This window comes from Mustela putorius, unplaced genomic scaffold (genome assembly GCF_011764305.1).
Source record: "Mustela putorius furo isolate JIRA1106 unplaced genomic scaffold, ASM1176430v1.1 tig00000083_pilon_pilon_pilon, whole genome shotgun sequence".
Lineage (NCBI taxonomy): Eukaryota > Metazoa > Chordata > Mammalia > Carnivora > Mustelidae > Mustela > Mustela putorius.
In genome coordinates, this window is record NW_025421273.1 from 14,057,068 (window position 1) to 14,080,314 (window position 23,247).

The window sequence follows — 23,247 nt, forward strand, 5'->3', positions numbered from 1 at the left end:
GAGATCAGAGATCCCCCTTACATGTGGGGAAACTGAGGTCCCCAGAGGGGCTGCGTGTGGCCAAGGTCATAGAAGGACTCAGTGGCAAAACCAGGACTAGGTCCCTAGTGCCCTTTGAAGCTGTGATTAGTCATCTGTGTTTCTGTCTTCACACACTCCAAGTCCACGAGGGCAGACCACTGAGGGACTGCCACCGTTAGGCCCCTAATGCCGAGCACAGAGAAGGCGCTCAAAAAACGGTTTTTGCGATGCCTGGGTGGCTCAGTTGGTTAGGTGGCTGCCTTCGGCTTAGGTCATGATCAAGTCCCACATCGGGCTCCTTGCTCAGCCGGGAGCCTGTTTCTCTCTCCCTCTGCTGCTCCCCCTGCCTGTGGTCTCTCTCTCTCTCCTTCTGTGTGTGTCAAATAAATAAATAAAATCTTTTTTAAAAAATGACTTTTGGATGCATGACCCAAATCCAGACCAGTCCTTGGATAAGCCCCAAGGGTCCCTCACAGAACGGACCCAAACGAATCCAAGCGTCCATCCCAGCAGTGCTCAGTGCCTGGGGGCAATCCCCTCCACCTCTCAGAGCTTCGGCTTCTGCGTCTGTAAAATGGGAATGCAATGTGCCTGCCTCCTGGGGTGGCCCAGAAGTTTCAGGGGTGAACATATGTCAGAAGTCTGGCCTGATGTCTGGCACAGAGGAGGCGCTCAACCTCTGAGGATGGGGAAGAGAAGGGTCCCCACCTCAAGACCCAGAGGGAGATGTACCCACAAGGGCAGGGCCCTCAGGTGCCTGGGGAAGAAAGGAGGCAAGACACGGACGGGGGTGTGGAGGAGGCGAGAGCACACGGTGGTTCCAGAGCACAATGCATCATGGGAGCTGGAGGAGCAGCTGAGCCTGGGCCAGGACGCTGAGTGAGGGGTGCTACCTGTAGTCAATGTCCCCCATGATTCACATGCACCCAGAACTTCAGAAGGTGACCGCACTTGCAAACAGGGCCTTTGCAATGCCATCGAGGTGAGATGATGCCATACCGGAGCCAGTCATTGGCGCCGTGCAAGAGGAAGGAGACAGGGTTTGGACCAAGGGACCCACAGGAAGGAAGGCTACAAGGCTACAGACTCACACCAAGGGTGGCCAGGAACCCCCAGAAGCTGCAGGAATCAAGGACAGACTCTCTCCTCCAGGCTCAGAGAGCACGCGGGCTGCCCACACGGGCATCCCAGCCTTCCCGCCTCTGAAAGTGGGAAAGAAGGAATCCCATTGTCTCGAGCCCCCACTGTTGGCACCCGGTGATGCAGCTGGAGGGACCCCGCAGGCCGCCTGCCCTCCAGTGGCCCAGCTGAGAACAGGGACAGGGGCGTTGCCGGCCCCCTGGCACGGTGACGCAGCCGCCAGAGAGTGTGCCAAGCAGCTGTGAGCCATGCGGAGGCCACAGGCCCCCTGGCCACAGGGCCCAGGGGGCAGCAGGAAGGCCACTGCATCCTGACTGCCTACCACCCACCCACCTCTCAATGGAGCCCTTCAGAGCGAGGATTTGCTGCCCCGAGCTGCCCTGCCCTTCCATCTCCATGGGCCGGAGCTTCCTGCAGCCAGACCAGGCCCTGCGGAAGCTCGGCTGGCCACTGGCCAGGCCAGTGGGACAAGTGCTGCAGCCTCGCTCCTGGCCAGAGCTTGCGAGGGTGACAGGAGTGTGACAAGGACAGCAGATGATCATAGCGGTGGGCTTCTGGCTCCTGCGAGCCACGACTGCGAGGCCTTAGAACCCCCCATGGGAGAAAAATGAATGAGGTGGGTCAGGCAGAGGGGGGTGGTGTGGGATGGGCCACGGTACCCCCAGCCGAGGGTGCACCTGGACCCGTGTCTCGTCCCCCATGGACAGCAGAGGAGAATTCCTCCCTGCACTAAAGGGCCTCCTCCACATGCCTCAGTGTCCTGACTTGTAAAGTCCAAGTGGAGGGACCAGGATGATGGCCCCGCGGGTCCTATCCGGCTTGAAGCTCCAGAAGCTCTATGTAGCCAACCTTCTCCATCCAGAAGGCCAATCCCACGCGAAGAACCATGAGTCTGGGTTTGGGGCAGAACATCTGCCGTGAGAGCCCCAAGCCCGGCCCCTTGGAGCGTGTGGGCCCCCGACTTGGGAGCAGTCCCCTATCTGGCAAAGCTCTGATACCTCAAACCCTGGGGAGGTGCCAGTGGTGACTGACTGAAGGGACAGGGACACAGGGTTAACAGCGGGCACCTAGCTCTGGACCTCAAATGCTGAGCCCACAGTTCCATGAGCCCCAGGGTCCCAGCATGGAGCCTCCACCCCGTTACTCAGAGCCCCCCCACCAGTAGCAGGGGTAGGCCTCATCCGGGCTTACCTGCACCATGTCTCAGAGCCAGAGAACCCGGGAATGGGCTGGGAGGGTCCTTCTGGGCCTCGGTGCCCTTCAGGGGATGGACAGCAGATCTGGATCAACCTGGACAAAGGCGCCACTGTCTAGCCAGAGCAACCAGGTCACCCAAGAGAAAAGGCCTGCTCCAAGGTCAGTCTACACAGCCATACCGGCAGCAGTGACACACAAAGCTCTGGCGTGGGGCGGGGAAGGAAAATCGAGGACCATGTGTGGCAGGGCCATGGACTTAGGGCCTCGCTGCAGCCTCATGACATGAGGGGCCGCAGCTGTGCCCATTCTGCAGGCGAGGAAACTGAGCAGGCAGGTCTGCCCAGAAGCACTCTGTGAAACACACCCCTGTGATGGACACCCCTGCCTGTAAGGCAAGATCCCTCATCCTAGGTCCTCATGACCTGCCCTAATGTTCCTGAGCCTCCCAGCCCCCACTGTTTCTCTTATGGTTCCCTCAAACTCTGCTCCAGAAGCCCTAGGACACAATCCGTCATCACCAGCCTATGAGCCTCCACCAATGCTGATCCCTCTATCCAGAACACTCTTCCCTGCTTCCCCAGCCCATGAAAACTGCTTGGCTAACCTCCTCTGAGAAGCACTCCCTGTCATTCTTATGCCCTCCACTGGGAGGCATTGGGACTCCTCAGCCTCTGGGGGCAGCGCCAAGCTCCCAGTAAGGGCTCAATAAAAGCTTGCAGAGTGAGGATGAGTGGCCTGCCCCTTCCTGTTACACCTGAGGGCACTGACCAATCACCATCTGATCCCCCAACCAGAGAAAAAGGTGCCTGAGAAAGCCCTGCCACATGGCCTTCCAGAACTGTTTGAATACCCCCAGGGATGGGGAGCTCACTCTCTCAGGGAAAGCCTGGTCCACAGCCATACAGTTAAAACTGAAATTCTTGTTTAGTGCAGCTATCCCCCCTCATCCCACCTCAACTCTTGGGGCGCTGTGGGAGCCCCACAGGCATGTGAGGTCACCAGGACTCCCTGAACCCCATTCTGAGATACAGATAACCAACTTCTTTCTCCCGCAATTCCTTCCTTCCAGCCTGCTCTCTTTCATTCATTCATTCACCAATTCACTTACTCATCTGTTCTTCCATTTCCTGGGGTTGAGGTCCCGCGAGGTCCCTGCCCACATCACCTGATTAACCAGCCACAAGTCCCATTTTACAGTTGGAGTCACTGAGGCCCGGGGGCATGAAATGGGCTGCCCGCTGGTAGCTGCTGGAGCCACACCTGAAAGGCCTGCTCCACCCATCTCCCCCTGCGCTCCACCCTCTGCACCCCTATCCAATGCCTCTCCTGGCCTCTGTCTGAGGGAGGGGCTCAGGTAGGAGGGCCTCTGCCAGATCCCTGAGGCCAAAGCAGACAGACAGCAGGGTTCAGAGAAAGGGAGGAGGGAGCAGAGGGAGCAGAGAGAGCGAGGAATCAAGATACCCCTTGTTGAGGGCTTGCCCTATGGCAGGACAACCTCTCCTGACAGCTGGGCGGGACTGGTGACTGCGTGGGACTCAGGGACTTGAGCTGACAGCCCTCCTGCCCCCGCCCAGCCAGCCCTCTGAGCCACGGAGGCTGGACCACTGTCACATGCCCTGCGGGAGTGTTTCTGCTTCCTGCTCACTGCCCCCCCCCCAGGAGGCTCCCGCACTTCTGAATCCTCCCCAAAGCCACCTGCCTCACCCTGACCACGTGACAGGCCATCGTGGCAGAGACACCCGGGTGGGAGAGGGAGTAGAGCAAAACCCAAAGCCATCCTTCCTGGGACTCCGCCGAGGCAGCCTGGCTTAGTGGAAAGACAATGGGCTTTAGAGCCAGACTGCCTGGGTTTGAATCCCAGCCCCGCGACCTGCTGGCTGTGGGATCCGGGGTGTCCACTGCTCTGGGCACAGAGGACCCCTACATAACACAGGGGATTTCCGTGGAAGACACCCCACACAAGGAGGGTGTGAGCCTCTGGTGACAGGCCCCGGGCAGGGCGTGGGGCCCACAGTGGGTCCTCGGCAAATGTCCCCTCCCCAGGATGCAGGATGCACACCTGTGTCAACAGTGCAGTCCTTCCAACAACAGCTTCAGTGAAGTGACACTTTCCAGTTGCCTTGAGCTTTGAAACACTGCTCCCTGGTCCCCAGGACCACCCTATGAGAATGGAGCTGTGCTCCCATTCTTCAGATGGTAAGACTAGAACTCTGAGGGTGAATGAACCTGAAAGAAGCAGACCAGGACTGGCACCAGAAGGGACAGGACTGGATCCCCGGCTCCTGGCCGCCAGCAAGATTCCATCCAGCCACTCAGCCCGAGACTGTCCTACCAACCTGTTCCCCCTCCGTGGACCTGGGCACAGCGGCCCCTCCAAGCAGCTTCTCCAGGCCCCCTGATGCTCCACCGGACTCAACTGCCTTCAGTTCCAGAGCCTTGCATATGGGAATTGGAACCCGCCACCTCAAAACCAAGGACTACATCTTGATCCCCAGCCCATGAGGCAATCTTTCACCAAGCCCCCTTCAGGAGGCCCACGAGAGGCATTTCACCCCATCCTGATCCCCAAAAAACACTCGGATTCTCCTGAACAGTCCCCTTGATTCCTCAATGGGCCGATTTCCCCCAGGACTCTTGGAACAAACCCAGTTTTGCTCTTTTCCCATTGGGTTTGATACCTTTCTTCCCATTATGTGCCCTTCCTATGAATTCCCTCAGCTGTTCATGATTTTAGAGAAGTATCAACACATACTTTAAGAAAATCACCTCAAGCCCTTTGCAGAACTATAAGCAGTTATGAATACATAAATAATATTTGACACCCCTGCTAAGTGACAATTGTGTAATAATGCGAGATTTATGGACTTCCGCATGTTACAACACCCAGCAAATACACAGTTAGGAGAACTAAAATTATTAGAGCATTTTATACACATATAAAAAAGAGGGGTCCTCAAGGACATGCCAGATTTCAGGAGCAACGGAAGACTTGGCCTTCGGGGTGGGGCAGGGGTGGGAGGCGGGCACCAGGCTACTGCTGGCTGTGTGCTCTCAAAGCCCCAGGTGCTCCTCTGCAAAGGATACCAGAATTCCAGCCGCTCCTTTCCGCACCTTATTTGAAAGTCAAAATAGATCCTCCCGCATCTGAATCCAGATTGTCTGCAAAGCCAGAGCTCCTGGGAGGCCTTGGGGAACCCCCCCCCCCCGTGACTTTTGAGAGGCTAGACAAGCAGCCCGAGGGGGGGGGTGGTCACTGTCTCTCCCAGGACATCCCCCCCATCCTCCTCCTGCACGTCCAGCTTCCTCCCCACACGAGTCCTTCAGGGACATTCACGCGGTGAGGCACAGCTCCAGCCCCACACATAAGGCTTGTGGCAAAGCTGGGACGAACCAGACCGGCCTTCTCCAGAGAAGCCCGGGTGAGCTGAGAATGTCACAGAAGCCCAGACACTGAGGATGGCAGGGGCGGGGCCGCATGGAGCACAGGGCAGCCAGGCGGAGAGAGGGAGGCAAGGGAACAGGTCTCTTCCAGAGAGAAGAGCATGAGCCAGGGCCAAGGCTGGGAGGCTGTGATGGGAACAGGGACAGGCCAGCAGGGAGAGGGACAGGACAGCCCGGGTCACTCCACCCTCTTTATGGGTCAGCAACAGGGAGCTACCCTTGAGGCAAATAAACAACATGGTCAGGGTTACTTGCCATCGTGGCCAGTTATAAAAGGCCTGGCCTCATGGGCTCACCTCACAGCCAACCCCTCCCACTGACCTCTCTGCATCACCCAACACCTTCCGGACTCCATGCTCCCTGCTCTTCTGCTGCTGTCTGGCCCACCACCACCCGGCACCCCCTCACAGCACCTTCTTCATCCTGTCCATCCCCTCTGCTCCTCCGGCCCTGGGCCTGGGCCCTCAGGTCTGTCTCAGCCCACGAGGACAGGTGTCGGGTGTCCAGGCCCCTGGCCATCAGACCACGCCCCCTCTGGTCTGCCCAGCTTGCCTCGCACAGCCCATCTGGCATGCCCCACACGGCTCAGGGAAACAATGGCCTGCCTCTTGGCGGAATCTCACCAGGAACGAGCAACTCTCATGTGGCCTCCACTGCTGTATCATTTGCACCTGAGTGTGAACCTAGGTGAACGAAGCCACGGGGGAAATGTGCTCAGATCACGCCACTCCCCCATACCCCTCACACACCTGAAGTCAGGTCCGTGCGTTCCCAGGCCTAGGAGGCCCCTGGGATCAGAGCTCTGGCTCAGCCCCCAACCCTCTCCCCAGCCCTGTACCCACACGTTACCCCCTGCCTCGCCCGGAATGTTCTTCCCGGTTCTGCTTCTCTGTCGCTCTCACACTTAGGTACATCGGAAACTACCTGGCTCACTACTCATCTGCTCTTTGCTGTCCCTTTCCCTTGCAGGAATGTCAGCTCGATGAAAGCCGGGACTTGGCTTCGCTCACCATTTTGCATGAACGTAAGTACCAGGCACTTTAAGTGAATCCGTAAGCCGAGTGCACCTGAGTAACAGAGCAGCTCAAGCAGCTGGCGCTCACCCTGTCCTGTCCAGCCCAACCATCTGCAGCCTTCCACAGGCACACAACAGGGACACGGGGGGCCCCCCGACATGGGGCGCATGGGGCCAACAACATCAAAGAGTCATGAGTCCCTGCCCTTCCATCCAGAAACAGCAGCTCATCCAAACGTGCGGGTGTGTTTGCATTTCTAAATCCCCCATAAGTCGTCGTCTGGCACACGTCAGCTGCTGCCCGGGCCATCTGGCTGCGGACTCAGAAATCTGCAGCTCTAAATAAACTGTCGAACGTGAGTCTGCCCAGCAGGTAATATCACACACCTCAGGAAGAGGTGAAAAACCTGGCCTCTTCCGTGTTCTTTGTTTCCAGGCATCAGTAAAAAGCTCTTTCTTCTATGGGGATCCAGTGTCCCACCCCTGAAATCATGTGATCCCCAGCCCGACATGCCAAGCAGGCCCAAACGGACTCAAGAGAGCTGAGATTTTCCTTGTACCACCACTAGTACATACAAAAAGACATGCTCTGGGGAGGGAGTTCCCTAAAAATCTCCAGCATAAAACTCTTTGATTATTGGTTTAACTACTGGGAGGGGAAAGCCACTGTTAAGCGATATATAGATTTCCGTATCTTTGCAAGTAGAGTGCACCATCACTCAGTATCTGACAGCACAAACTCAACCATCTGTGAGAGCCAGGAGGATAACACAAAGGGGAAGCATGGTGGTGGTGAAGCTTTAGGGAGTAGGGGGCCTGCAGCCAAGTTGAGAGAGCGCCCCCCTTCCCCTGCCAAAGTGGGGGGCGGCCACTACTCCGCACAAGCCGATTGGTGACAGGGACAGGTGGCCACACAAAACCAGTGTCACCAAAACTTTCATTTTTCATGAGAAGCTAGAATCCAGATCTTTATATTAAATATCATGTTTTGAAATGTTAGAAAATGCTGTGCAGCCAGGTAAGACAAGTCAGAGGGTCGGATTTGATCTCAAGCTAATAAAACCCAAACCCAGCTTAATTAATAAGTAGGAGGACTGAAGCCTCCACCCCAGCAGTGCTGGTGAGAAAGGAGGCATGTCTGTTTCCAACGCTGGTGAGAGAGGAGGCAGGTCTGTTTCCAAGCATAACACTGTTTACCGCCTGTCTCTACACAATGTCTGGTAACCAATCAAAAATTACAAGACACATCAAAAAACAATAGCAACTCAAAACAACCCAAACGATGAAGGGAAAAGCACAGGCTACAGTCTACCCCCGCAACGGGACACCACCCAGCAACAAAAACAGACAATCGACACCTGCCAGGACGAGGGTGAGTCTCAAATGCATTGCACTAAGTGAGGCAAAACAGACCAAAAGGTTACAAACCGTGATCGTGCATGGAATCACATCATCTCTCATGTGGCATTCTGGAGAAGGCAACGCTATAGCAACAATCCCAAATCAGTCATTGCCAGGGGCTGTAGGAATGGAGAGGACCTGCCCTGAGCGACATAAGGGAATTTAGGGCATAACACATTGTTCTAGATCTTGACTGTGGTGGAGCAGACATGACCAAATGTGTTGAAATTTGCACTGCACAGTGCAAAGGGTCCACTTACAGAATGTAAATACTATCTCAATAAATCTGGAGGGGTTTATAAAAGGGCAGGCCCCGGGTGACAGGCTCTGTGGGGAGTAGCTAAATATTTGTACCCATGGAGGGGCACCTGAGTGGTGCAGCAGGTTAAGGTTCCCACCCTTGGTTTCTGCTCAGGTCATGATCTCAGGGTTGGAAGGTCAAGCCACATGTTGGGCTCTGTGCTCAGTGTGGAGTCTGCTTCAGATTCTCTCTCCTGCTCCCTCTGGCCCTCCTGGTCATGCTCACTTGCAAAAATAAATAAATAAATCTTTAAAATAATAATAATAATAATAATTACGGCACCCACTGTATAAATACCAGCTGCACACCAGTGACTGATCAACGATTCATCACAACCAAAGGGTGGATTCCATCAACATTTTACAGAACAAATCTGGCACTGAAGAGACAACGGGGGTTGCCCATGCCCACCCAGCAGTTAGCACGACAGCTGGGGTCTTCCAGGCACATCTGACAGTGTGTATGCCCAACCCCAGGCCCTGCACTATGAGGCCTGTGAGCCCCTGAGGGCAGGCTGGGGTTCCCCATCGAGTCTCTGAGGCCAGTAATGCCTTGATCCTATTAGAGGCCATACACCAAATGGCCCCATTTTGGCTTCGGCACCTTGGGACCTGGGGACCATGGTAAAGATGGCAGCCGAGCCACCTGGCTAGGCAGTTGGATGGCCTTCAGTGGCCTACCTACTTCCCTAAGCGTCAGTTTCCCTGTCTAAAATGCAATGACATCTATTGACAGAATCACTTGAGGATCAAACAAAATGTAAAACCAACATGAAGAGCCAGTGCAGGGCACATAGTAGGTGCTCAGTGAACGGAGTTACGTTGCTGGTATTAAATCCAGCATGGCCTAGCCTCTGTCTTCCCTGTTTCCTTCCCAGGAGTCTGGACCCTGTTCTGAACCCATATTCGTTGTTCCTGCTTCCAAGCCCTAGCTAGAAGTTTCTTTAGCTCCGCACACCACCCCACCAACCTTCTCTACTTCGATGCACGCTTCAAGGCAAGTTTGAACAAAAACTTCTCTCCTGGCCAGCATCCAACTCCACAAATCAAACCAAGGAAGGGAGAGGGGAGTGCCCAGCAAGCTAATGGTGTGAGCAGAAAGGGAACCCTGGGCTACCAAAATCCTGACAAAGAGCTCCATGCTGCCTTCCCCAAGACCACCAGGCTCCCACATACATGCTTGGACCCTCAAAACCTCAAACTTGTCCCCACCCCTGGGGTTACAGCCTTGGGAGGCAGGCCATAGAGGGAGAGTCAGCCAGCCAGCAAGACCAGAGTCAAGTCTGTGACATGTGCTTTGCAGGAGATAGCCCACCACCAGCTCCTGGGGCAAGAGAAAGGGAGCTGGACAGGGCTCCAGAGATCTGGGTTTGAATCCTGACTCTGCCATCCGGGCTGGGGGCCCAGCACAGAGCCCTCTCTGGGAGGCTCTCTGTATGCAAGATCATGAGCTCCTTGCAGAATGAAGATGCCGGGAAGGGAAAGCATTTGTGCACAAAAGGATGTGAACTCTTTCCTGAAGGCCAGGCTCCTGACTCCGCCTCCCATCCCCACCTGTCCTCACGCACTGCCCAGCTGTCCTCTGCAAGCCTTCCAGAGCTCCCTTCCTAAGCCCTTATGTAACAAACCATACATTTATTCTTATTCTCTGTTGAGGTCCCCCCACCCGCCTCCCTGCCCCAGAACATCAGCTCCGTGAGCATGGGGTTTTGCTGATTGACTCACTGCTGAGTCTCCCCAGAGACCACTTAACACATAGTAGGCATCCCATACATACTTGCTGAGTAAACGGCTTGTCCTCCAGCTTCTGTATTTGGATACCTTGAGTGGGCATTTATGCCAACTGAGCTTCATACAGATGCAAAAAATCGCGGACACTTAAATCTCCAGGCACTAAAATGTGGAAGACTTGGATGGGGACAGAAGGGTTAATTCCCCGTCAGGGCTGAGACAAGAGAGAAGCCGCAGGACAGCGAGTCAGCGTCAGAGTCACGCTGGATGGCCATGACCTTTCCTCCTGAGCAATACCACCTCCCAAGTCAATTACCGCAGACCCGCGAGCCACACGCATTGCTGCATGTGTGCAAGCTTACAAAAAACAACCCCCCACCCCCTGCCAGGAGGTGAGGCTCGCGCCCGGCAGCTCCAGCCACCGCCATCCAGACAGCTCACCCTGGTGTGGTGGGCAGACATGGGGTGCAGATCAGGTGTGTCAGAGAACCCCTCATCTGCCGGGGTCCTGGGCCTCTGCCTTCTGTCAGACAGAGATGTGTGAATCTACTAGGGACGTTCGCGGGACACCAGAAACTCTGTCCTGAAGCCAAGAGGGCTCTCGTGCATTCCTGGAGCAGCTTCACGGAGCTCCCACAGAGCGTCTGGGCTCCCGCCCTGTGCCGGGGTCCTTCCCCTTCTCTTGACAGCACCTAAGAAGGGGAGGGAGGGCCCTGGACCCCACCCACCCAACGGAGGTCCCACACTCCCAGCAGTGTCCAGCCTGTCCGGCCAGGCCATCTTGGACTGGAGAGTGGGTGTGGGGTGGCGGGCAGCACACTGGAGCCTGGGGCCCTGGGCACTCGCTGTGTAGCCTAAAGACACTGGGCAGCTTGGATCGGGGATGCCCCAACAACTTCGTGTTATCTCAATGAGCTCTGAGACCTGAGCTTCACCAAAGGCCACATTCTGAGGTTCTGGGCACAGGGCCCCAGCTTATGGGGCTGGCCTGGGGGGTGTCGCCATTCAGCCTGTAGAGCTGGGCACCTGTCAGCATTTAACCGGCTGGTTTAAGGGCCCCACTGGGACCTCAAGTCTCTGTACATTTGTTTAATCCACTGAACAGTGGAAGGGTGGGTGGGGGTCCCTGGTCCCATGACTTGTAGAGCCCCCCCCTGCCTTCAGAACAGCACACCTGGGAACCTACAGGGTCAAGACAATCAGGAGACTCGGGCCCCCAATGTCCTAATCCTCGGCCCCGGAAATGGGGCTGCTGGCGCAGAACCCCTATGGTATGTCTGACCCAAAGAGCCCTCCCCCGGCTGGGGGAGGAGAAAGGCTGAAGCTAAGGGGGCCCCATGGGGGCCCCACAGGGGCCACCAAGCCCAAAGAAGGAGCAGCAGGCAGGAGGGGCAGAGCCGTGGGCCAGACCAGGCCCCACAAGGACACCTGCGCAGACATGCCCCCGACACGCCCCTGGCACCAGTCCCACCCAGGCTGGGACTGCGACACATGTCTGCCCGGTACCCGCTACATGATTCCGCCAAGCCTTCCCGGCGCCCTACTCCCGCGACCCCTGTCCCCACCACCACCACGGGGACCTCTCCTGTAAGGACGGAGCCCAATAAATATTTATTGTTTGGGTGGATAGAAGAGCAAAAGAATGGAAGAAAGGAAGAAGGGAGGACAGGAGAAAGAAAGGAAGGAAAGATGACCAATGGAAGGAAGGATGGGTGAAGAATAGAAAGACAGATAATGGCTGGATAGATGGATGGTTGGAAGGATGGGGGGATGGGGGATGAGGTAAGGACGGATGAATAGAGGATGGATGGGTAGATGATGGAAGGATGGAGGGAAGGAAAGATGGAGGGAGGGAGGGATGGATGGATGGATGGATGGATGGATGGATGGAAGGATGGATGGATGGATGGATGGATGGATGGATGGAAGGATGGATGGATGGAAGGAAGGATGGATGGATGGATGGATGGATGGAAGGATGGATGGATGGATGGAAGGATGGATGGATGAGTGGATGATGGGAGGAAGGATGAATCGAGGATGGATGGATGGCCAGATGATGGAAGTAAGGATGGATGGAGTGATGGATGGATGGGTATAGGGGACAGATGGATGGATGATTGGATGGGTGGGACCCCTCCTCGGTGTTCAGGAGGACAGTGATGTGAAGACTTAAGCCTGCAGTAAATCGTCAAGTACAGAAGCTGTGGACATAAATGACAGAGCAGAGAACAGAAGCAGCCAAGACCCTAAGGGAGGTGCAGAAGTGAGAGAGGGTCCCCTCTCACCGGGTTGCAGGAGAGGCTCCTGGGACTGATCTGTGAATGGGAGAGCTAGGCAAGGGTCCTCCTGGGAGAAAGGAGGGCGTGAGCAAAGTGACAGGGTGGGAGAGAGGTGATCAACATGCCAGCTGGGAGTCACTAACCCCACCTGGCTCCCTCCCAAGACCAGGAGCTCCTGCAGGTCAAGGGCCAGCCGTGTCCCTCTCTCCTGCCGTAGCACCAGCCCTGGTCCGATCCAGGATGGACAAGGTAGGCAGTTCTTACTACGTTGACGGATTCCGCTCATGAGCCCTGATTGCGGTAACATGAATGAAAGCAGGAGCGAGCACACATTCGTACGGACTACGCACCAGAAGCCCGCCAGGCATGATCTTAGTAACCCGGGAGACTACCTGACCATGGTCACAGTGGGGAACTGACGTGCCCAGGATCACACAGCCAGGGATGGCAGAGACCAGGACGGAGCCCAGGCCACTGGCTGGAAGGACTCCACCTTCTCCATTAGGGGCAGGAGAGGAGTAGAACAGTGGTGAGACCTCGGGCACCAGCTCACATATGTGACCTTGACACCGGTCCCTGCATGGCAGGGCAGTCCATTTACAAGATCTTGGGGGCCCCTGCTCTCCACTTCTCGTTTCTCCATGATTCATCAAGATGATTAGGAAAATCCAGAATTCCCTTAGGATGCTGGGCGGAGGGACCGTGCATCGAGGTCTGCTGCCACCTTCTCCACCTGGGTGATGCCAGGAGGTGCGAGGGGCGAGGCTATCCTGCCCGGTCCCTCCCTCACCCCGGCAGTCCAGCTCGGCCGCAGTCACCCCATCACCCTGCAGTGTGGCTGTATGAAGGAGTCTGACTCCAGGAGGAAAAAAAAAAATGGTCGCCATTCAAGACATCACAGCAAAAACACCATCAAGGGGGGTGGGGGGGCAGGTTACACTCTAAGCACTTGTCCCTCATGGTCCCAGAGGTAGGAGGCAGCCCCAGTGTCCAGGGCCTGATTCCTCGAAGACGGCCTTCATCCTGCTACATCCTCCCATGGCAGGGGGCGGGGGGCTCTCTGGGGCTTTGGTAGGAGGGCACTAATCCCAGGCACCAGGCCCCATCCTCATGACCTACGTGCCTGCTAGAGGCCCTGCGTTCATCCGCCATCACACGGTGGGGATGGAGGGCGGGGAGTAAGGCATCACTCACCAAGATGCATTACACATGAGTGTTGCGGGGGACACAAACATTGGGTCCCCTACAGAGGTGTGGCCGGAGGTAGGGGGAGGTGGTAGGAAGTGGGGACAAGTCAGAGATCCACAGCTGGCCTCGGTGACAGGTGCACAGAGAGCTATGAGGACCCATTGCTGGGGACACGGTGAGGACTGTGGGGGAAGGACTGCTGGAGGCAGGTCAGGAAGACCTGCTGGGGTGTGCCTGCCAGAAAAGGAAGACCAGGGAATCAGGCAGAAGGAGCAGGGATGGGGGCACCCTCCGGGGAACATGGAGGGGCCGAGGAGAGGCATCCTGACGGCAGTCTGGGGCCCAGACTTGATCCCACGGCCCTGCGAAGCCACATTCAGCCTCGAAGCCAAGGAGTGACCTCATCAGACCCACCTTGGCAACATCGTTCCAGAACAGTGTGAACATCTGGGGAGACTAGAGGCAGCAAAGATGGGGGAAGGGGAGGCTGATTCAGATGAACGGACAAGAGCACCCAAGTTGCTGGAAAAGAGGCCAAGTCCAGGCCAGTTTTACATGCTGGCTCTCCACGACCCCTGGCTTGGGCAATGCAGGCTTTTTGTCTGTCTTTGCAGCTCACCCCCTTCCACTTCCTCCCTATCTTAACCTCACCGGCCCCCCACCCTCCCCTGCAGGTGCTCCCAGGACAACCACTCCTCTGTCTGTCTGCTCCCCGCAGCATGCCTCTTACGCAAAGCCAGCCAAGCAGCCTGGTGTCTGCATCTCTCACCTTGGCGCTGTCTCCCCACTGCAGAAGGAGGTCTGTGTCTTCACTTGTCTTTGTATCCCTAGGCCTGGCACACAGTAGGCACACAGGGAGTCTCACACCTGAATGAATGATATCTAGACATCCCACCAAATGGTGCCATTACAGCCCTTGTCTTGCCCTCTAGTGGTGCCAGACTGATACCCTGGAAATTTAATCCATAACCAGGGAAGCTCTTTCACTTGAGTGAAATTAACCACTGTGTCCTTCTGCAGTCCAGGCCCTGCGCACAGTAGGGATCCACAAATAGAGAAGAGGGACCTGATCATCACAGCACCCTGGGGGGCTATGCCAAGACCCCTGTAGCCCTGCTAGGCCTCTACTCAGCTGCACGTCCCATTTATGGGGCCCAGGGCTGCTTGACAGGCCCATGGCCCAGCTGTGCAGGTTACCGACTGCTCAACAGAGAGGGGCTCAGCCCAGAGGTCTGAACGGAGCAGACCTTTCACTGGTGCTAGGAGTCCCGTGATGCCCAATTACACCGAGCATGTTTCATGTTATAGAAAAGGGGCTCCTGATCTTCAAAGAGGCCAGCTTAGAACTTCCCCCTGGACTGAGGCAAGAGGCTGCAGGGGCCCTGACTCAGCTGCATGGGGCCTCCAGGCGGTCCAGAGTGCCTGACCCACAGGTGGGTGTCTGCTCTGTAGATAATCTGTTTAGTGGAACAGTCATCAGCCCACAGACTCAGGAGAGGCCACAGAGGGGCCACCCCGTGTAGACTGGGCACCGACTCCACGCCCTGTGCCCAGGTTAGCTTGTGTGATTCCTACCAATTGTGTGTTCACAACAACTGAAATTTCTTCCCTCCAAGTCTGGGGGCCAGAAATCTAAGATCGAGGCATTCACAGGGCCCAGCTCCTTCCTGCCTCTTCCAGCTCCTGGGGCTCCAGGTGTCCATGGGGACACCTGGGGCCCCGCACTCTGTGTCTCCTCCGTCCTCATGTGGCCTCGCCCTGTGTCTGTGTCCAAACCACCCCCTCCCCTGCTTTTATTTAACAGCTCTGTCACTGGAGGACGGCCGCCCTGACCAGCATGACCTCCTCTTTGCTGGATTACATCTAGGAGGCCATATTTCCAAATGAGGTCACAGTCAGTTTCCAGATGGACGTGAATTTAGGGCGACACTGTTCACCGCAGTTCAGGCCAACTCCAAACATTGCTTCTTGCTTCCCTGAACAAACTCTATCCTTTCACTTGCCAGCAAATGGGGCCAAGGCCGCCCTGCTCCATTTTGGACCGCTCATGTGGAAAACAGAAGCGTCTCCTTGGCCGGTGAGCTCATTTCAGTCATGCTTGACGGGCTCCCCACAAAGATTTTCCGTCTGCTCCCTCCCAGAGCTCAACTCAGAGGCCCCTTTTCCAGAGGTCACATAGGCCCCACGGAGAGCTAGCAACCCTTGGTGGCGTCCACGTCCACCCACGGCACCTGGAACTTTCTGAGACATCTGGAGGCAAGGAAGGGGCTCACATCTGTCACTCTCCCTAAAACAGTGGCCCCTCGTCACCATGGTTGAGCCAGCTCTGTGAGGCCATGTGGGATCCAAGCCGAGGCCTATGGCCAGCCCTTCCTCAGATGCCCAGAGTCTCCCCAACAGATCTGGGCTTTGAGGAAATCCGGGAGCCCCTTCATCCAGGACATGCAAGTCCAGTTCCAGCAAGTTCTTCTTGCATAGAAACAGGAAGACCCCATCCACCAAGCCAAGGGCTGTAGCAAGGGGTAGAGTCGGGCCTTCCTGAGGTGAGAGAGGAGGACCCTTTCTCCAGAACCCTCTCCAGAAACACCCTGCAGCATAGCACAGACGAGAGCATGAGCTCCCAGGATGGTGCCCCCCACACACACTGGGGACCATGAGACCCAAGACAGAAGGCCTGGGTCTTGCTGACCCTTGAGGCAGGTACAGAAGGGAGAAGGAGGAGGCAGGAGGAGCAAGGTTTTAAGGCGCCAAAGGAGAGAGGGGTGGAGGATGTCTGAGGGGTCGTCGTTCCACGTCCCAAGGAAAACCCCCTCGGGGAACCCCAGCTCCAGTGGTGTGGGCCCAAAGCCCACAGGCCAGAGTGGGAATTTCCCAGGTATCCAGCTGAGTACCGTTCAGAGCCTAAGCATGAGGACAAGATTTCTTAGCTACCCCGCCAGAAGCACAAAGCATAAAAGAGAAAACTGACAAAGGTACTTCATCAAAATTAAATCCTTCTGCTCTTCAAATGACACTGCGGAGGGGAGGAAAGGACAGGCCACAGACTAGGAGAAAACACTTGCCAATCATAAAAATAAAGACGGTCCTGCTTATATAAAGAGGTTTCACAACACAACAATGATGACAAAAGCAAGCAACAACTTAAAAAACGGACAAAGGATTCGAATAGACCCTTCGCCAAAGAAGGCAGATGAAGGAATGGCAAATCAGCATTTAGGAAATGTGGGACATCAAAGGTCACCAGGAAAAGGCAAATCAAAACCACAGTGCGGTACCACCACACACTTGTGAGAATGGCTAAAATTAAAGAGACAGACCACTCCAAGTGCTGACAAGGATGGAGGCAGAGGCAGGGACAGGGTTCACTTTCATCACTGGTGAAAAGGTAAAGTTGTGGGGAGCATGCGGGGCACAGCCGGTTGAGTGGCCAACTCTTGGTTTCCATAATCATGGTCGTGATCGCAGACTCTCGAGATCAAGTCTGAAGTCAGACTCCGCGCTCAGGTAGAATCTGGTGGGGATCCTCTCTCTCAATCAATGTCTCTCTCTCCCCACCCTCTGCCCCAAACCCCTGCGCTCGCTCGCACTCTCTCTCTCTCTCAGTTAAATAAATAAGTCCTCAACAAAATGCAAAGTGGTATAGTTTGGCAGTACTTTCCAAAGGTAAACATGACTTGGCCATCCCACTCCCAAGTATTTACCCAAGAGAAATGACAGCGCCCGTCCCCCACCCCTCCCAAAACTCGTACAGGAATGGTCACAGGAGCTGTATTGTAATAGCCACAGACTGGAACCAAACCAAGCGTCCATTAGCACCCGAGATCAACACATCGTGGTCCGTCCAAATAGCGGGTAAAAAGAAACAAACGAACCATCAACTCACATGACCACATGGGTTGATCTCAAAACAGCTCCGTGTGGTAAGAGCACAGGCGAGACAGTGCACCACTCACATCAAAGTCCACAGTGACAACAGAACCCGTCCCCTGCAAAACTGATGGGGGACCGCAGGAGGAGCGATGGTGAGGGGGCACAAGGAAGGATTGAGGGAGATGAACGTGCCCTCTCGTGGTGATGGCGTCTCTGGGGCTCATAAGGGTCAAAACTTACCAAAACTGTACACTTTAACTATGTACAATTAATGGCATATCAAATCTACCCCCAATAAAGCTTTTTTCAAATGTCCTGAGGCTGACGTAGGGCTCCAGTTTGTGCCGGGCAGTTTTTTCTGGAATGCTCTGTGCAACATTACAAATTCAGAGGAGTCAGTCACTCTGCAAATTTGCCAAAAACCCAGCTTTGCAGCCTAAACGCTTCCCAGACCAAGGCAGGGCACACGTAGGTCCAAGGTCAAGGCCGCGCAGGAACCCCCACCCCCACCAGGCCCACCCAGCCGTGGCTGCCTTGTGGGGCTGAGCCTGCAGGAGGCCCGAGGTTCCCTGGGGCCACATCGTCCAGTTTCTGACCCGGAGTCTGCTCAAGTCAAACAAGCGTCCTCATCCGATGGCTCACAGGCTACCTTTAGAATGAAATTCTTTGCAACAGCCAACGTACAAGGTAGACGGAAGGTGTGCCTTATTAGTATGCAAGATTACCTAATCAATTCCATGTTTAAGGCCAATCAGGCCCTCCCACAGCACCCCCACATCTGGAGCTGCCACTGTATGAGGGAGATACCCTGACCCAGGGAGGAAACAGGCATCAATTGCAGAACACCCCCCCCCCGCCAGCCCCTCTCACCATGAGAGACCCACACAGGCCTGAAATCTACACTATTTGTTTGCAGACGGACATGCAAGGGCTCAAACACTGACCCCAAGGGCAGGAGATGATCTCAAATGATCCCTGCGAAAAACCAGGCAGCCTGCCAGCCAGGGAAGGCGTCTGCGCCCCTGTGGGTCAGTGTCGCCTTCATCAGCATTTAGTCAAATGAATTTAACCTGAAATTCAAAGCCAATGTTTCTGGCATCCCTGCGGTTCCCTCCAGGAATCAGGCTTTAGAGCCCGCATTTTACCCAAATGCCCCACTTTGCGATGGGTAATGAAGGCCTGGAAGGGTGTGCCTTCCCCGGGGACCTGTCCGATGTCCTGAGCAGGACCGGGAAACCTGGCCTTAGGAGGAGGCCAGGGCCCCTGCCACAGCCAAGCCCTCAGCCCAGCCAAACCCCACCTCCTTCACACTCAAGTCAGGAGGCTAGCGATCAAACCTCAGTCCACTGCTGAGTGTGTGGCCTTGGATGACTGATCTAACCTCTCTGGGACTCCGTTTGCTCATCTCTGTCACAGGGCTGGCGACGCTCCTGCTCCCGTGAGTCGTTGAGATTCGGTGGACATGACAGCCACACTGCCCAGCACAGCCCGGTCAGGCAGGGGTGCGGCCAGAGAGCTGATAGTTCTTCATGCCTCGCAGTGCCTCTGGGGCCCCCAGCTCCCGCCATCACCTGTGCTGCTCCCTGTGGCTCCAGCGCCAGCTCCCTGGCTCTGAGGTCCCCAAATCCCCCCTCCTTCGGCCTTCTCTAGGAAATAGTCCCCACGTCACAGGGCGGGGGATTCACAGGTTTTGAATTCGAATCCCACTGTGCACATGTACCCAAGTTTGCACCCGTGTTTTACACCCCAGCAAGGGCCCCTGCAGGCCGAACGGGGGAGACGGTGGAGGAGGGAGGGACGGAGCTTTGCCAGGGGCTCCAGAAAAGCTCAGAAAGTAGAAGACTGCCAGGTGAGCCTTGCACGATGGGGAGAGAGCACCGTCACATGACTGGCAGACCCAGGTTCAGAAGGAGTCTGGGGAACATGAGGCCTTGGAGAAGGGGGTACAATGTGTGGGCTTGTATGCTCCGAGCTGCTCTGCACCCAGGCCAGGATGTGTGGGTTTGTCCCAGAGAGGCAGAAGGAAAAGCAGAGAGAAGAGGAAGGGGGCCAGGGCCTGAGGACCAGCCCTGCTCGGGGTGGGGGGCGGTCAGTGATAAGCAGGGGCTGCAGGAGGACAATGAGCGGGGGCTGCTTGGAGGGGAGGCAGGTAACATGGCTTCCTTTAGAAAGCGAGATGCCACCAGCTGCCTAGGTGTGTCTGTGACCTCCACCCCAACCACGCAACCGCCTTGAGTAGGCCACCAAGCCCACCAGCGTCCCATGGAAGAGGCCAGCCTGACATCGTGCTGGGATCCCGGGAAGAGAGTGGGCTCCCATGAGGGCCAGCCTGGCACACCTATAGAGCAGGGATCCACCCCAAATGCAGAACCCAGGCCCAACCCTGGCTTTGGCTCCCGCCCCCTCAGGTGCATGGGGCTCAACCTCGTGAACCCCAAGTCTGTGGGTCAGAAGAGCTCCCGCTGCCTGCGATGCCCCTTCAAGGTGACCAGGAGGGGCTGACAGCAGAGGAAGAGGAAGAGCCCTCAGAGAGAGCCCAAGGTCACCAGGTGAGGCTGGTGTGGAGGAGGAAAGAGAGGGGAGGTGGGACCTGGGTTCTCAAGCCTTTGCCCCTCTCCTGGGGTGGGGAGCGCTGAGCCCCTGAGGACTTTGAGCAGGCTGGGCCAGAGTCCAGGAGGAACCCTGAGCGGGGATAGGTGAGAAGGGCCCAGGGTGGGGAGGCTCCCCCAGCACCCCTGACTCAGAACGGGGTCTCCATGTCCTCACTGCACCAGCCACATGAACACAGGGGCCCAAGGGGACCCAGATGGCTGCGGATAAAGAAACAAGGCAGAGCCCCCTTCCCGGTACACACGTGCACACACACACACAAAAACCACACACCTACGTGCATACCCGCACCACGTGCTTCCCGCCCAACCCTGCGGGGCCCCCCGCTGCCACTGTCCTCTTCACCTAGTGTTTTGCAGAGGACCAGGCACAAACAAGGACAGAGGCCCGAGGGTCCTAGTCCGGGCGGCCGGGGGGCACACACTTGCCCCCCCAGCCCCTGATTCCCCATCTATAGCCTGAGCAATGGCCATCCCCCCACCCAGGCTAGCACAGGAGCTGCCGGAGAGAATGGACAGGAAGTTGTGCACGTCCAAGTGGCTGCTTTTCTTCTTTTTTGGATGAATTAGTTATGGGAAAAAAAAAAAAAAAAAAAAAAAAAACTTCCAGGCTGCCTAGAAGTGAAGGAGAAGAGTCATGCATGGAATCTTCCGGAATCCCCTCCCCGGGCCTGTGAGCGTCCTTCCCAGGCACAGGGCGGCCTTTGTCTGGCTCTGAAAGTGGTTTGGGGAGGGGAGGAAAGGGGAGAGGAGAGGGCTGCAGGGTTAATACAGCCTGGGACTTGGCTGGCCTGGCTTCTCTGCCCCTTTCTGGGAATCTGTGCTCAGGCGCAGAGCCTGCCCCGCCTCCATATCCCCCAAACACAGGCGGCGTCCCCCAAGAACCAGACTGTCTCAAGAGACCCAGGAGTGGGACAGTGTGATCTTCCATGCTCTCCCAGGCACCAAAATATCTCTGAGCCCCTGGTGGGGGTGGGGGGAGCAGTGCAGGTCATTCAGACCCCTTATTTGTCAAAGGGCTAACTCCTGGGCACTGGAAAGGTCCCCCAGTCCAGCCCCCAGCCTATCTCCAGGGTCCCCTACAAGTTCTCCCACTGGTGGTCACTTGCTGCTGGCCGCAGTGCCTGCACCCCTCTGGGGTCAGCTTCGGCCCCTGACTTCTGAGAAGGAGGGTGCGGTACATGGAGCCCAGACCCACCGGCAGGACAACCCCCGATGGCCCAGGTCAGCACGGGACCCATCTTCCCCACCTTGCCCAGCGTGAGCTATGGGAACTGAAGGCGACTCCCCCTGCAGACCCCCAGCCCCTGGGAGCCCCCTTCCTGTGGGCTGGCCCTACAATCCTTGGAGGGTTTTCAAGTGACAGCATCAAACGCCTCCATCCGGCCCCTCTGTTCCGAACCTCCCCTGCCCGCCCCCCCGCTGGGCTTGGACTATGTCATCTTCAGAAGTGAACACAGTGGTCAAGGCACGTCCCTGCTCCCCGAGACTCAGCAGGACCAAGGCCCTCCTTCCTGCTCTCCCCTCCCCTTCCCTGCTCCCAGTCTCAGAGTCGCCTTACTAGCACAGGGCCATGTGCCCCAGAAGCCAAGACCAGCGTCCTCCATTTGAGATGCCTCCCTCTCCCTCCACCTCCAGACCACAAACCTTCCCCAGCACTGTCCCCACCCGCACACAGGAACAGGACAGTGACGGGTGCCCCTGCCCCAGGGCCCACGCCCTGGCACAGAGCCCTGACCCAGCCGGCCGGCTGCAGGCTCCTGGAGGGCAGAGCTCAAGTGCAAGGGGCCTGTGTCTCTTCACCGCCCCCACCCCCGAGGCTCTGGTTCCCTGCCTCAAGCTCAGCCAGCCAGCTGCTGAATGAGTAACACATCAACACCTTTGCACAGTTCTGCACACCTCACTTCTATCCACCACCCAGCACAGACAAGAACCCCAGGATCTGCAGGGTAGGGGGAGCCTGGCCCCCTCAGCCACCCATGGAAGCCACCAGTCAAACCCCAGCTCCAGGCCACTTATAGGACCCAGAAGGACGCTAGGCCCCTGAGAGCGGGGTGTCTCACCGCTTTCCCTGACAACCGCAGGGCCCCCCCTCCCTGGTCCACCACCTGCTGTGGGTTTTGCAGGGAACGCAGGAAGGGAAGCAGGAAGCAGGGAGCGGGAGCCCCAAGGCAGCTGAGCGCTGTGTGGGAGGGATGGGTGAGGACCTGGCCCCCTCTCTATTTTCAGAGCTGGCCAAGCATCCCTCCTTAGCAAGGATTGTGTTCCATCAGAAGAATGCGCTGAGGGAAAAAAAGATCAAAGGAGACATGGGAGCAAGAAACACCAGTAAGTTCCAGTGAGTAAGACCCAGCTGCCTGCTGCCCAGCGGTGGGGGGACAGGATCTCTGCCAGGAGCACTCCCAGGGGCAGGAACCCCAGGAGCCCCCGGCAGGAAGCTTCAGCTGCATTCTAACCACACTGGACAGCTGAAACATCACGCTTTACTGTGCTTCTCCTGAAGAAGGAACGAGGAGCAAAGGCCGCGCTCGTGTTGCAGAATGAGGCTTCTACGGAGGGCTAGGCCTCCCTGTCCCCTGCTTCCACCAGCCCCTGTCCCTGCTCCAGAGGTGCCAGCCATGCTCCCTCCCAGGCTCGCACTCTCTACTCAGGCCCAGGTCTTAGAAGAAGACAAGCAGGCTAAGAGGGAACCAGCCTGGACTGTACGGGACGCTCCTGGTGTGTCACGAATTCCGCCAACTGATCGTTGGTTTTCCATCAGTAAACTGAAGCTGATAGCCGCTCCTGCTCCTAGAGCTCTGGGAGGACCCACGAAGCCATGGGGGCACGGGACTGGCTCAGGAGGGCGCCCAGCCACGGGGCCCTCCCTCGCTCTGCTGCCCCTGGCCTCCTCCACTCAGGACACTCTCACCACAGGTCCCCCAGCAAAGGCCCCCATCACCAGCCTAGATGCCAAGCTCTGTGGCAGCTGGACAGGGGGACCTGCTGAGCTCTGTGCCTGGCTCCCTGGCAGGTCTGAGACAGCACTGGCCTTCATCCATCACCCAGCAAG

The 23,247-nt window shown here is 56.8% G+C and overlaps 1 protein-coding gene across 2 annotated transcripts in view; it reads right to left on the reverse strand.

The window, feature by feature from the left end:
- SORCS2 (sortilin related VPS10 domain containing receptor 2) overlaps window positions 1-23,247 on the reverse strand; it is a 419,778-nt gene that overhangs the window by 312,671 nt on the left and 83,860 nt on the right. The window lies entirely within an intron of this gene.